Source organism: Cryptomeria japonica, chromosome 2 (genome assembly GCF_030272615.1).
Source record: "Cryptomeria japonica chromosome 2, Sugi_1.0, whole genome shotgun sequence".
Taxonomy (NCBI): Eukaryota; Viridiplantae; Streptophyta; class Pinopsida; order Cupressales; family Cupressaceae; genus Cryptomeria; species Cryptomeria japonica.
The window spans coordinates 431,709,655-431,719,064 of NC_081406.1; the positions used below are offsets into that span (position 1 = coordinate 431,709,655).

The following is a 9,410-nucleotide window of genomic DNA, read 5'->3' on the forward strand; positions in this document are numbered from 1 at the left end:
GTGCTCTTGCACCCCTAGGGGCCCGTGTCATTGGCTACCTTCGATCGGCGCAACCGCTTGGTCGGAGCAACCTTGGATAACAATTTCAAGCTATCGGCGAGAAGAATCTTTTACAGATGACTTAAATAAGCGACAGGGTATCGTAAGTGGCAGAGTGGCCTTGCTACCACGATCCACTGAGATTCAGCCCTCTGTCGCCTCAATTCGTGCAACCTCTTTTTTTTGGCTCTATTGTAGGTGGGGTTTATAGTTCTAACCTTCTTCATCACTCATTGACCCGCATCTCTCTCTCCAAAGTCCCCCGAGGTGGGGTTCCTGCTAGTGCCAAGTGCCAAGTGGGGTTGCCGATGGTGCGACCCTTTACCGACCTTTTCTTTGCCCAAGGGCTGAGCGCGGTTTGTGGCGCACTCTTTTCTTCCCCGAATGCCAAGTGTGGATGAAAATGATGCGACCTTGGGACCGCCTTTCTGTCAAAGGAATGAGTGGGGTTTTCCAAGCTCCGAAGAGGGGTTTCTCATCCGGGTGCCAAGCTGGGCAACCCTTGGGCTGCATTTTTTTCGTCCAAGTGCTGGGCGGGGCTTGGAAGAGGGGTTTCTCATCCGGGGGCTGCATTTTTTTCATCCAATTGCTGGGCGGGACTCCGAAGAGGGGTTTCTCATCCGGGGGCCAAGCTGGGCAACCCTTAGGCTGCATTTTTTTCGTCCAAATGTTGGGCGGGGCTTCGAAGTGGGGTTTCTCATCCGGGGGCCACATTTTTTTCGTCCAAGTGCTGGGCGGGGCTCCGAAGAGGGGTTTCTCATCCGGGGTCCGCATTTTTTTCGTCCAAGTGCTGGGCGGGGCTCTGAAGAGGGGTTTCTCATCCGAGAACCAAGCTGGGCAACCCTTGGGCCACATTTTTTTCATCCAAGTGCTGGGCAGGGCTTCGAAGAGAGGTTTCTCATCTGAGGGCCACATTTTTTTCGTCCAAGTGCTGGGCGGGGCTCCGAAGAGGGTTTTCTCATCCGGGGGCCACATTTTTTTTGTGCAAGTGCTGGGCAGGGCTCCGAAGAGGGGTTTCTCATCCATGGGCCAATTTGGGCAACCCTTGGGCCGCATTTTTTTCGTCCAAGTGCTGGGTGGGGCTTCGAAGAGTGGTTTCTCATCCGGGGGCCGCATTTTTTTCGTAAGTGCTGGGTGGGGCTCTGAAGAGGGGTTTCTCATCCGGGGGCCGCATTTTTTTTGTCCAAGTGTTGGGTGGGGCTCCGAAGAGGGGTTTCTCATCCGGGGGCCAAGCTGGGCAACCCTTGGGCCACATTTTTTTCGTCCAAGTGCTGGGCGAGGCTTCGAAGAGGGGTTTCTCATCCGGGGGCCGCTTTTTTTTTGTCCAAGTGTTGGGCGGGGCTCCGAAGAGGGGTTTCTCATCTGGGTGCCAAGCTAGGCAACCCTTGTGCCACATTTTTTTCATCCAAGTGTTGGGCGGGGCTCCGAAGAGCATGGCTACCTCGGTTGGAAGTGGAAGTGGGGTTTCGGGCATTACCCTCGAGCCACCTTTCCGTCTGAGAGTTTAGTGAGGCTTTTTACCGTTGCAGCTCACCATGTTCGAAGTGGGGATTTCTGGGTAGGGGCTTTGGGTGCACATTACATTTTTGCCCAAGCATCTAGTGGGGTTTTTGGTGTGCTCCAAAGCAGGGTTATTGGAGCGCCCCCTCTTTTTTTGTCCGAGTGTTTGGTGGGGTTTCTCGCATTGGGGCTTCCCAGGCCCGGTTGTTGGGTGCGCACCCATCCTGGCGCGCACGAAGTTGGAAGTTGGGTTAATTGCTTGGTTTGCCCCGGGTGCACACCTTCGCCAGGGTGGGCACCTTGGTGCGCACAACTTGCTTGGGCTGCGCACCAGGGCAGGCTCAAGATGGCACCCGCGTTCCATTTTTTTCACTATCTTTCAAACTAGAAATTTTAAAATCTTATTTTTTTTTGTCTCTTCTGGAAATTAGTGAAGGTAGCGCATCAAAGGTGCGCAACGCTAGTGCAAACCTGGGAGTGCTCCGATGTGTGCTCCAAGGTGCGGCGTGCACGAAGTCGGAGCCTGGTTTGCCCCGGGTGCGCACCTCGCGTGCACCTTTGCCGGGGTGGGCACCTTGGTGTGCAGACCTTGGCTAGGTTGCACGCCCTGGTGGGCACCATGGTGCGCACCAAGGAGCGCTCCGAAGTGCACTCCAAGGTGCGACGTACAAGAATTCGGAGCCCGGTTTGCCCCGGGTGTGCACCTCACGTGCACCTTGGCTGGGTTGCGCGCCTTGGTGGGTACCATGTCGTGCATGAAGTCGGAGCCCGATTTGCCCCGAGTGCGCACCTCCGCCAGGGTGGGCACCTTGGTGCGCACAACTTGCCTAGGCTGCGCACCAGGGCGAGCTCAAGATGGCACCCACGTTCCATTTTTTTCACTATCTTTCAAAATGGAAATTTTAAAATCTCATTTTTTTTGCCTTTTCTGGAAATTAGTGAAGGCAGCGCATCAAAGGTGCGCAACGCTGGTGTGAACCTGGGAGCGCTCTGATGTGTGCTCCAAGGTGCAGCGTGCACAAAGTCAGAGCCCGGTTTGCCCCGAGTGTGCAACTCGTGTGCACCTTCGCCAGGGTGGGCACCTTGGTGTGCAGACCTTGGCTGGGTTGCATGCCCTGGTGGGCACCATGGTGCGCACCAAGGAGTGCTCCAAAGTGTGCTGCAAGGTGCGGCATGCATGAAGTCGGAGCCCGGTTTGCCCCGGGTGTGCACCTCAAGTGCGCACCTTCACCGCGGTGGGCACCTTGGCTGGGTTGCGTGCCTTGATGGGCACCATGCCATGCACGAAGTCAGAGCCCGGTTTGCCCCGGGTGCACACCTCCGCCAGGGTGGGCACCTTGGTGCGTACACCTTGCCTGGGTTGTGCACTAGGGCAGGCTCAAGATGGCACCCGCGTTCCATTTTTTTCACTATCTTTCAAAACAGAAATTTTAAAATCTAGTTTTTTTTGCCTTTTTTGGAAATTAGTGAAGGTAGCGCATCAAAGGTGCGCACCTTGCTGCCCACCTTGGTGTGCTCCAAGGTGCCCACCATGGTGCGCAACGCTGGTGCGAACCCGGGAGTGCCCCAATCTATGCTCCAAGGTGTGGCATGCATGAAGTCGGAGCCCAGTTTGCCCCGGGTGCGCACCTTGGTGTGCACACCTTGGTTGGGTTGCGCGCCTTGGTGGGCACCATGGTGCGCACCAACAAGCGCTTCGAAGTGTGCTCCAAGGTGCGGCTTGCATGAAGTCAGAGCCCAGTTTGCCCCGGGTGCGCACCTCGCGTGCACCTTGGCCGGGGTGGGCACCTTGGCTGGGTTTGCCCCGGGTGCGCTCCGAAGCAGGGTTATTGGAGCACCCACTCTTTTTTTGTTGGAGCGTTTGGTGGGGTTTCTCACATTGGCTCTTCCCAGGCCCGGTTGTTGGGTGCGCACCCACCTTGATGCGCATGAAGTCGGAAGTAGGGTTAATTGCCTAGGTGCGCACCTTTGCCAGGGTGGGCACCTTGGTGCGCATGCCTTGCCTGGGCTACGCACTAGGGCGGGCTCAAGATGGCACCCGCATTCCATTTTTTTCACTATCTTTCAAAATGGAAATTTTAAAATCTTGTTTTTTTTTGCCTTTTCTGGAAATTAGTGAAGGCAGCGCATCTAAAGTGCGCACCTCACTGCCCACCTTGGTGTGCTCCGAGGTGCCCACCATGGTGTGCAACGCTGGTGCGAACCCGGGAGTGCCCCGATGTGTGCTCCAAGGTGTGGTGTGCATAAAGTCAGAGCTCGGTTTGCCACGGGTGCGCACCTCGCGTGCACCTTTGCCGGGGTGGGCACCTTGGTGCGCACACCTTGGTTGGGTTGGGCGCCCTGGTGGGCACCATGGTGCGCACCAAGGAGCGCTTTGAAGTGTGCTGCAAGGTGCGGTGTGCATGAAGTCAGAGCCCGGTTTGCCTCAGGTGCACACCTCGCGTGCTCCTTCACTGCGGTGGGCACCTTGGCTGGGTTGCACACCTTGGTGGGCACCATGGCGTGCAGGAAGTCGGAGCCCAGTTTGCCTCGGGTGCGCACCTCGCGCACACCTTCGCCGGGGTGGGCACCTCGGTGTGCACACCTCAGCTGGGCTGCGTGCCCTAGTGGGCACCATGGTGCACACCAAGGAGCACTCCGAAGTGTGCTCCAAGGTGCGGCATGCACGAAGTCGGAGCCTGGTTTGCCTCGGGTGCGCACCTCGTGTGCACCTTCACTGCGGTGGGCACCTTGGCTGGGTTGGGCACCTTGGTGGGCACCATGGAGCACTCTGAAGTGTTCTCCAAGGTGTGCACCATGGCCCTCCAAGGTGCTCCAAGGTGCGTAGCATGGCGTGCACGAAGTCAGAGCCCGGTTTGCCTCGGTTGTGCACCTCGCGTGAACCTTTGCCTGGGTGGGCACCTCGGTGCGCACACCTTCTCAATGTTTTTTTACCTTTTCTGGAAATTGGTGAAGGCAGCACATCAAAGGTGCGCACCTCGATGTGCTCTAAGGTACGAACCGAGGAGCGCTCTGAGGTGCGTATGAAGTCAAAAGTCAGGTTAATTGCCTTGTTTTCCCCAGGTGCGCTCCGAGGTGCGCAACATCGGTCTACACCAAGGAGCGGTCCAAAGTGTGCTCCAAGGTGCGCACGATGGTGTGCACCTCTGGTGCGCATGATTCAGAGCTCGGTTTGCTTGGGGTGCGCACACCTTGGCTGGGCTACGCACCTTGGTGGGTGCCATGGTGTGCTCTGAGGTGCGCACCTTTTATGCGCTCCAAGGTGCGCACAAAGTCGGAGCTCGGTTTGCCCTAGGTGCACACCTTCGCCAAGGTGTGCATCTTGTTGCGCACACCTTGGCTGGGTTGCGCACCTTGGTGGGCGCTATGGTGCGCTTCGAGGTGCACACCTTTTCTATGCTCCAAGATGCACACAAAGTCAGAGCTTGGTTTGCCCCGAGTGCGCACCTTGGTGGGCGCCATGGTGCGTTCTGAGGTGCCCAAGATTGGTGCGCACCAAGGATTGCTCCGATGTGCGCTCCAAGGTGCGCAGGTGTGCCCATAGTCGAAAGTTGGGTTAATTTTTTGGTTTGCCCCGGGTGCGCACCTTGTGTGCACCTTCGCCAGGGTGGGCGCCTTGGTGCACACACCTTGGCTGGGCTACGCACCCAGGCGCACACACCTTGGCACCCGCGTTTCCTTCATTTTTTAATTTTTTTTTAACAATCTCTCAAGTGGGAAATTCTATAATCTCAACTTTTTTTGCCTTTTCAGGAAACTTTTGAATGGAGCGCATCATTGGTGTGCTCCAAAGTGTGCTCCAAGGTGCGCACCTCTGCTGCGCTCCAAAGCTCTCTCGAGCTGCGTGCACCTGCCCCGGGCGCGCACCCGGCCCCGCCTAGCTTCGTTCACCTGTCCTGAGCATCTGGTGCGGAACCTTAGAGTAAGAAACATCGTTGTGCACCTTGGCCAACGTGCACGACTCGATCGAGTGTGCATTGGCTGAGGTGCACACCGATTTCACCTGGGTGCGCGCGTAGCACCTCAGGCGCACCGGGGTGCGTGCACAACGCCCGGGTTGCACCGTGGCTTGTGTGCTCGGGGTGCCCTGGGTGTACGCTCAGTGTCACTCTCGTGTGCGCAATAGTGTGGTGCACTAACGTTGGTATGATCGCACCCGTTATGAGCTTGTTGCAGTGTGTACTTAGCAAACCGTGACCCACGTGCGAATCCACCCCGGCCACCCACCCCCGCCAAGGTGCACACCCTCCCTTGCCAAGCACACCCCGTTCGCCAAGTGTGAACCCTGCCCGGGTGCACCCACCTCGCCAGGACGTCGAGTGTGCACACGGCCTGACCTACATGCATTCACCTGGACGGGGTGTCGTGTGTGCACCCGACCCAACCTAGGTGGGCACCTGAACCGCCCAAGTGCACGCAGTGTCCTGTCTGCAACGTGGTGCCCGCACACCACCTTGGGTGCAATGACCTACGCTCACATGTGGGCTAAGTGCACCCTGGTGCATGTTCGGGGTGCCTCAGGTGCACGCTCGATCCTGCCCCGGTGCACCAAGGTGCTCGGTTTGCCCCAGGTGCGCACTTGGTGCAAGGTGGGCACCCAAAATAGGGATGAAGCACCAAAAATAAGTTTCGGGATGCAAAATGGGACCCAAGGACCACAAATGTGTTCCAAGACCCATGATGGGTCCACGAGAACAAAAATGTGTTCCAAGACTTAATAAACAAATATTGGTTTTTAGGAGAAGAAACATGCTCTAATGCCCAAAATGAGAATCGACCCCAAAAAGGCCACAGGCCAAAAGTGGGATGCGAGAAAAAAAAAATGGGACCCAAGGACCAAAATTGGGTTCCTAGGTCGAATATAGGGCAACCGGACAAGAAACAACCTCTAAGGCTCGAAATGAGTCCCGATGACTAAAACTTGACAAGAAGCACCCATCAGGAAACCAACTCGACACCCATGGGATGCCGACCCACCCGGGCTTCCACCTAGCACACCTTGGCACCCACCCACCCTGACACCCAACCTCACACCCAACTTAGCACCTTTGAACCCACATTGGCACTCACCCTGACCCTGGCACCTTGGAACCCACATTGGCACTCACCTTGACCCTGGCACCCACCTTTGCACTCACCTTGGGACCCACCCTGGCTCCCACCTCGGCACCCAACCAGACACCCACCTTGGTTCCTTGGCACCCACCATGGATCCTTGGCACCCACCCCAACACCCACCTTGGCATGCAACTTGGCTACTTGCCACCCACCTTGGCTCCTTGACGCCCACCTGGACAACCACCCCGTGACGTACCTTGGCTAGGGTTGGTGCACACCCACCTTGGTGCCCACCTTGGCACCCACCCTATGACCCACCTTGGCACGCACCTTAGTACCCACCCCGTTACCCACCCTAGGACCCACCCCGTGACCCACCTTGGCCAGGGTGGGTGCACACCCACCCTGGGGCCCACCTTGGCACCCACCCATCCTAGCACCTAGCCTGTGACCGGCCTTGGAACCCACCCTCGCACCCGTCTTGGCCAGGGTGGGTGTGCACCCATCTTGGCACCCACATTGTGACACACATTGGAACACACCCTATGACCCACACACCCTAGCACCCACCTTGGAACCCAACCTAGCAACTTGGCACCCACCCTGTGACCCACCTTGGCATCCACCATAGGAGTCACCCACTTGGCACCCACCTTGGAACCCAACTTGGCACCCACCTTGGCACCCACCTTGACACTTGTGCACCCACCTTGCCACTCACCCTAGCATTGACCCATCCTAGCACCCACCCTGACACCTTTGCACCCTAGCACTCACCCATCCTAGCACCTAACCTGTGACCCACCTCGACACTCACACTCGCACCCACCTTGGAACCCAACCTAGCACCCACCCACCCTGACACCCACCCTAGCACCTACCCACCCTTGCACCCACCCACCTCGGCACCCACCCTATGACCCATCTTTCCACCCACCCATCCTACCACTCAACCTATCACCCACCTTCTCACCCACCTTGGCATCCACCTTAGCACCCACCCACACTGGCACCTTGGCGCCCACCTCGGGCAAGGTGGGTGCACACCCACCCTGGCACCCAATTTAGAACCCACCGAGCATGTTACCCACCTTGGCACCCACATTGCAGCCTACCCTAGCACCCACCATATGACCCACATTAGCATCCACACCCAGGCCCCTAGGCACCCAGGCACCCACCTCGACACCCACCCTAGCACTGAACCTGTGACCCACCTTGGAACTCACCCTAGAACCCACCCACCCTGTGAACCACCTTGCAATCCACCTTAGCACCCACCCACCTTGGCACCCACTCTAGCACTCACCCATCCTAACACCCAACTTGTTACCCACCTTGGCACCCGCCCTCGCGTCCACCTTGAAACCCACCCTATCACCCACCCACCTAGGAGCCCACCTTGGCACCCAACCTAACATCCACGCATCCTGGCGCCCAACCTGTGACCCACCTTGGAACCCACCCTAGTACCCACCTTTGAACCCACTATATCACCAACCCACCTTGGCACCCACCCGATGACCCTCTTTGGAATCCACCCTAGCATGCACCCACCCTGGCACCCACCATGGAGCGCACCCTAGCACCCAGCCACCGCGATACTCACCTCAACACCCACCTTGGTGTGCGCACTGCGCCAACCTCTCAAAGACCCTATGTGGTGCGCTCCAAAGTGTACACCTTTGGTGCGCTCCAAGGTGTGCACCTTTGGTGCACACCAAAGTGTGCACCGAGGTGAGCACTAAAGTGAACTCCAGGGTGCACACCAAAGTGCACTCCAAGGTGCACACCAAGGCGCGCACCTTTGGTGCGGTCAATGCAAACGAATTCGGAAGTTGGGGTCAATGTCCTAATCGCTGCTGTAGACTACACATATGAGAATCGGACAAACAACTTTATATAGGGGAGGTGTTGCGTTTGATTGGTCGACTCCCCTGGTTGTGTGCACTACACCATCTTCAAAGACCTTGTCTTGTTTAAGAAGTCGAAAGTTGGGGTGGATGTCCTAATCATTGCTGCAGACTAAGCATGTACGAGAATCAGACAAATAGCTTATATAGGGGAGGTGTTGCGTTCGGTGGGTTGACTCCCCTGGTTGTGCACACAGCACAACCTCAAAGACCCTGCATTGCGGAAGAAGTCGGAAGTCAAATTTTGGTGAGCACCAAGGCGTGCACCTTTGGTGCGGTCAACGCAGACAAATTTAGAAGTTGGGGTCGATGTCCTAATCATTGTTGCAGGCTACACATGTATGAGAATTAGACAAATAGCTTATATAGGGGAGGTGTTGGGTTTGATGGGTCAACTCCCTTGGTTGTGCGCATTACGCCAACCTCAAAGACCTTGTTTTCGTTAAGAAGTCAAAAGTTGGGGTCAATGTCCTAATGGCTCCTGCAGGCTACGCATGTATGAGAATCAGACAAATAGCTTATATAGGGGAGGTGTTGGGTTTGATGGGTCGACTCCCCCAGTTGTGTGCATTACGTCAACCTCAAAGACCTTGTTTTCATTAATAATTCAAAAGTTGGGGTCGATGTCCTAATCGCTCCTGTAGACTACACATGTATGAGAATTAGACAAATAGCTTATATAGGGGAGGTGTTGGGTTTGATGGGTTGACTCCCCTAGTTGTTTGCATTACACCAACCTCAAAGACCTTGTTTTTGTTTAGAAGCCAAAAGTTGGGGTCGATGTCCTAATCGCTCCTGCAGGCTATGCATGTATGAGAATCAGACAAATAGCTTATATAGGGGAGGTGTTGGGTTTGATGGGTCGACTCCCCTAGTTGTGCGCATTGCGCCAACCTCAAA

The 9,410-nt window shown here is 56.5% G+C and overlaps 1 non-coding gene across 1 annotated transcript in view; it reads left to right on the plus strand.

Annotated features, from left to right (window-relative positions):
* Positions 1-208, plus strand: part of LOC131031892 (28S ribosomal RNA) — a 3,403-nt gene extending 3,195 nt beyond the window's left edge. Inside the window, exon 1 of the ribosomal RNA XR_009103302.2 lies at positions 1-208. This exon is cut by the window's left edge and continues 3,195 nt beyond it. This is a non-coding gene — a ribosomal RNA (28S ribosomal RNA).
* Positions 209-9,410: the final 9,202 nt, after the last annotated feature.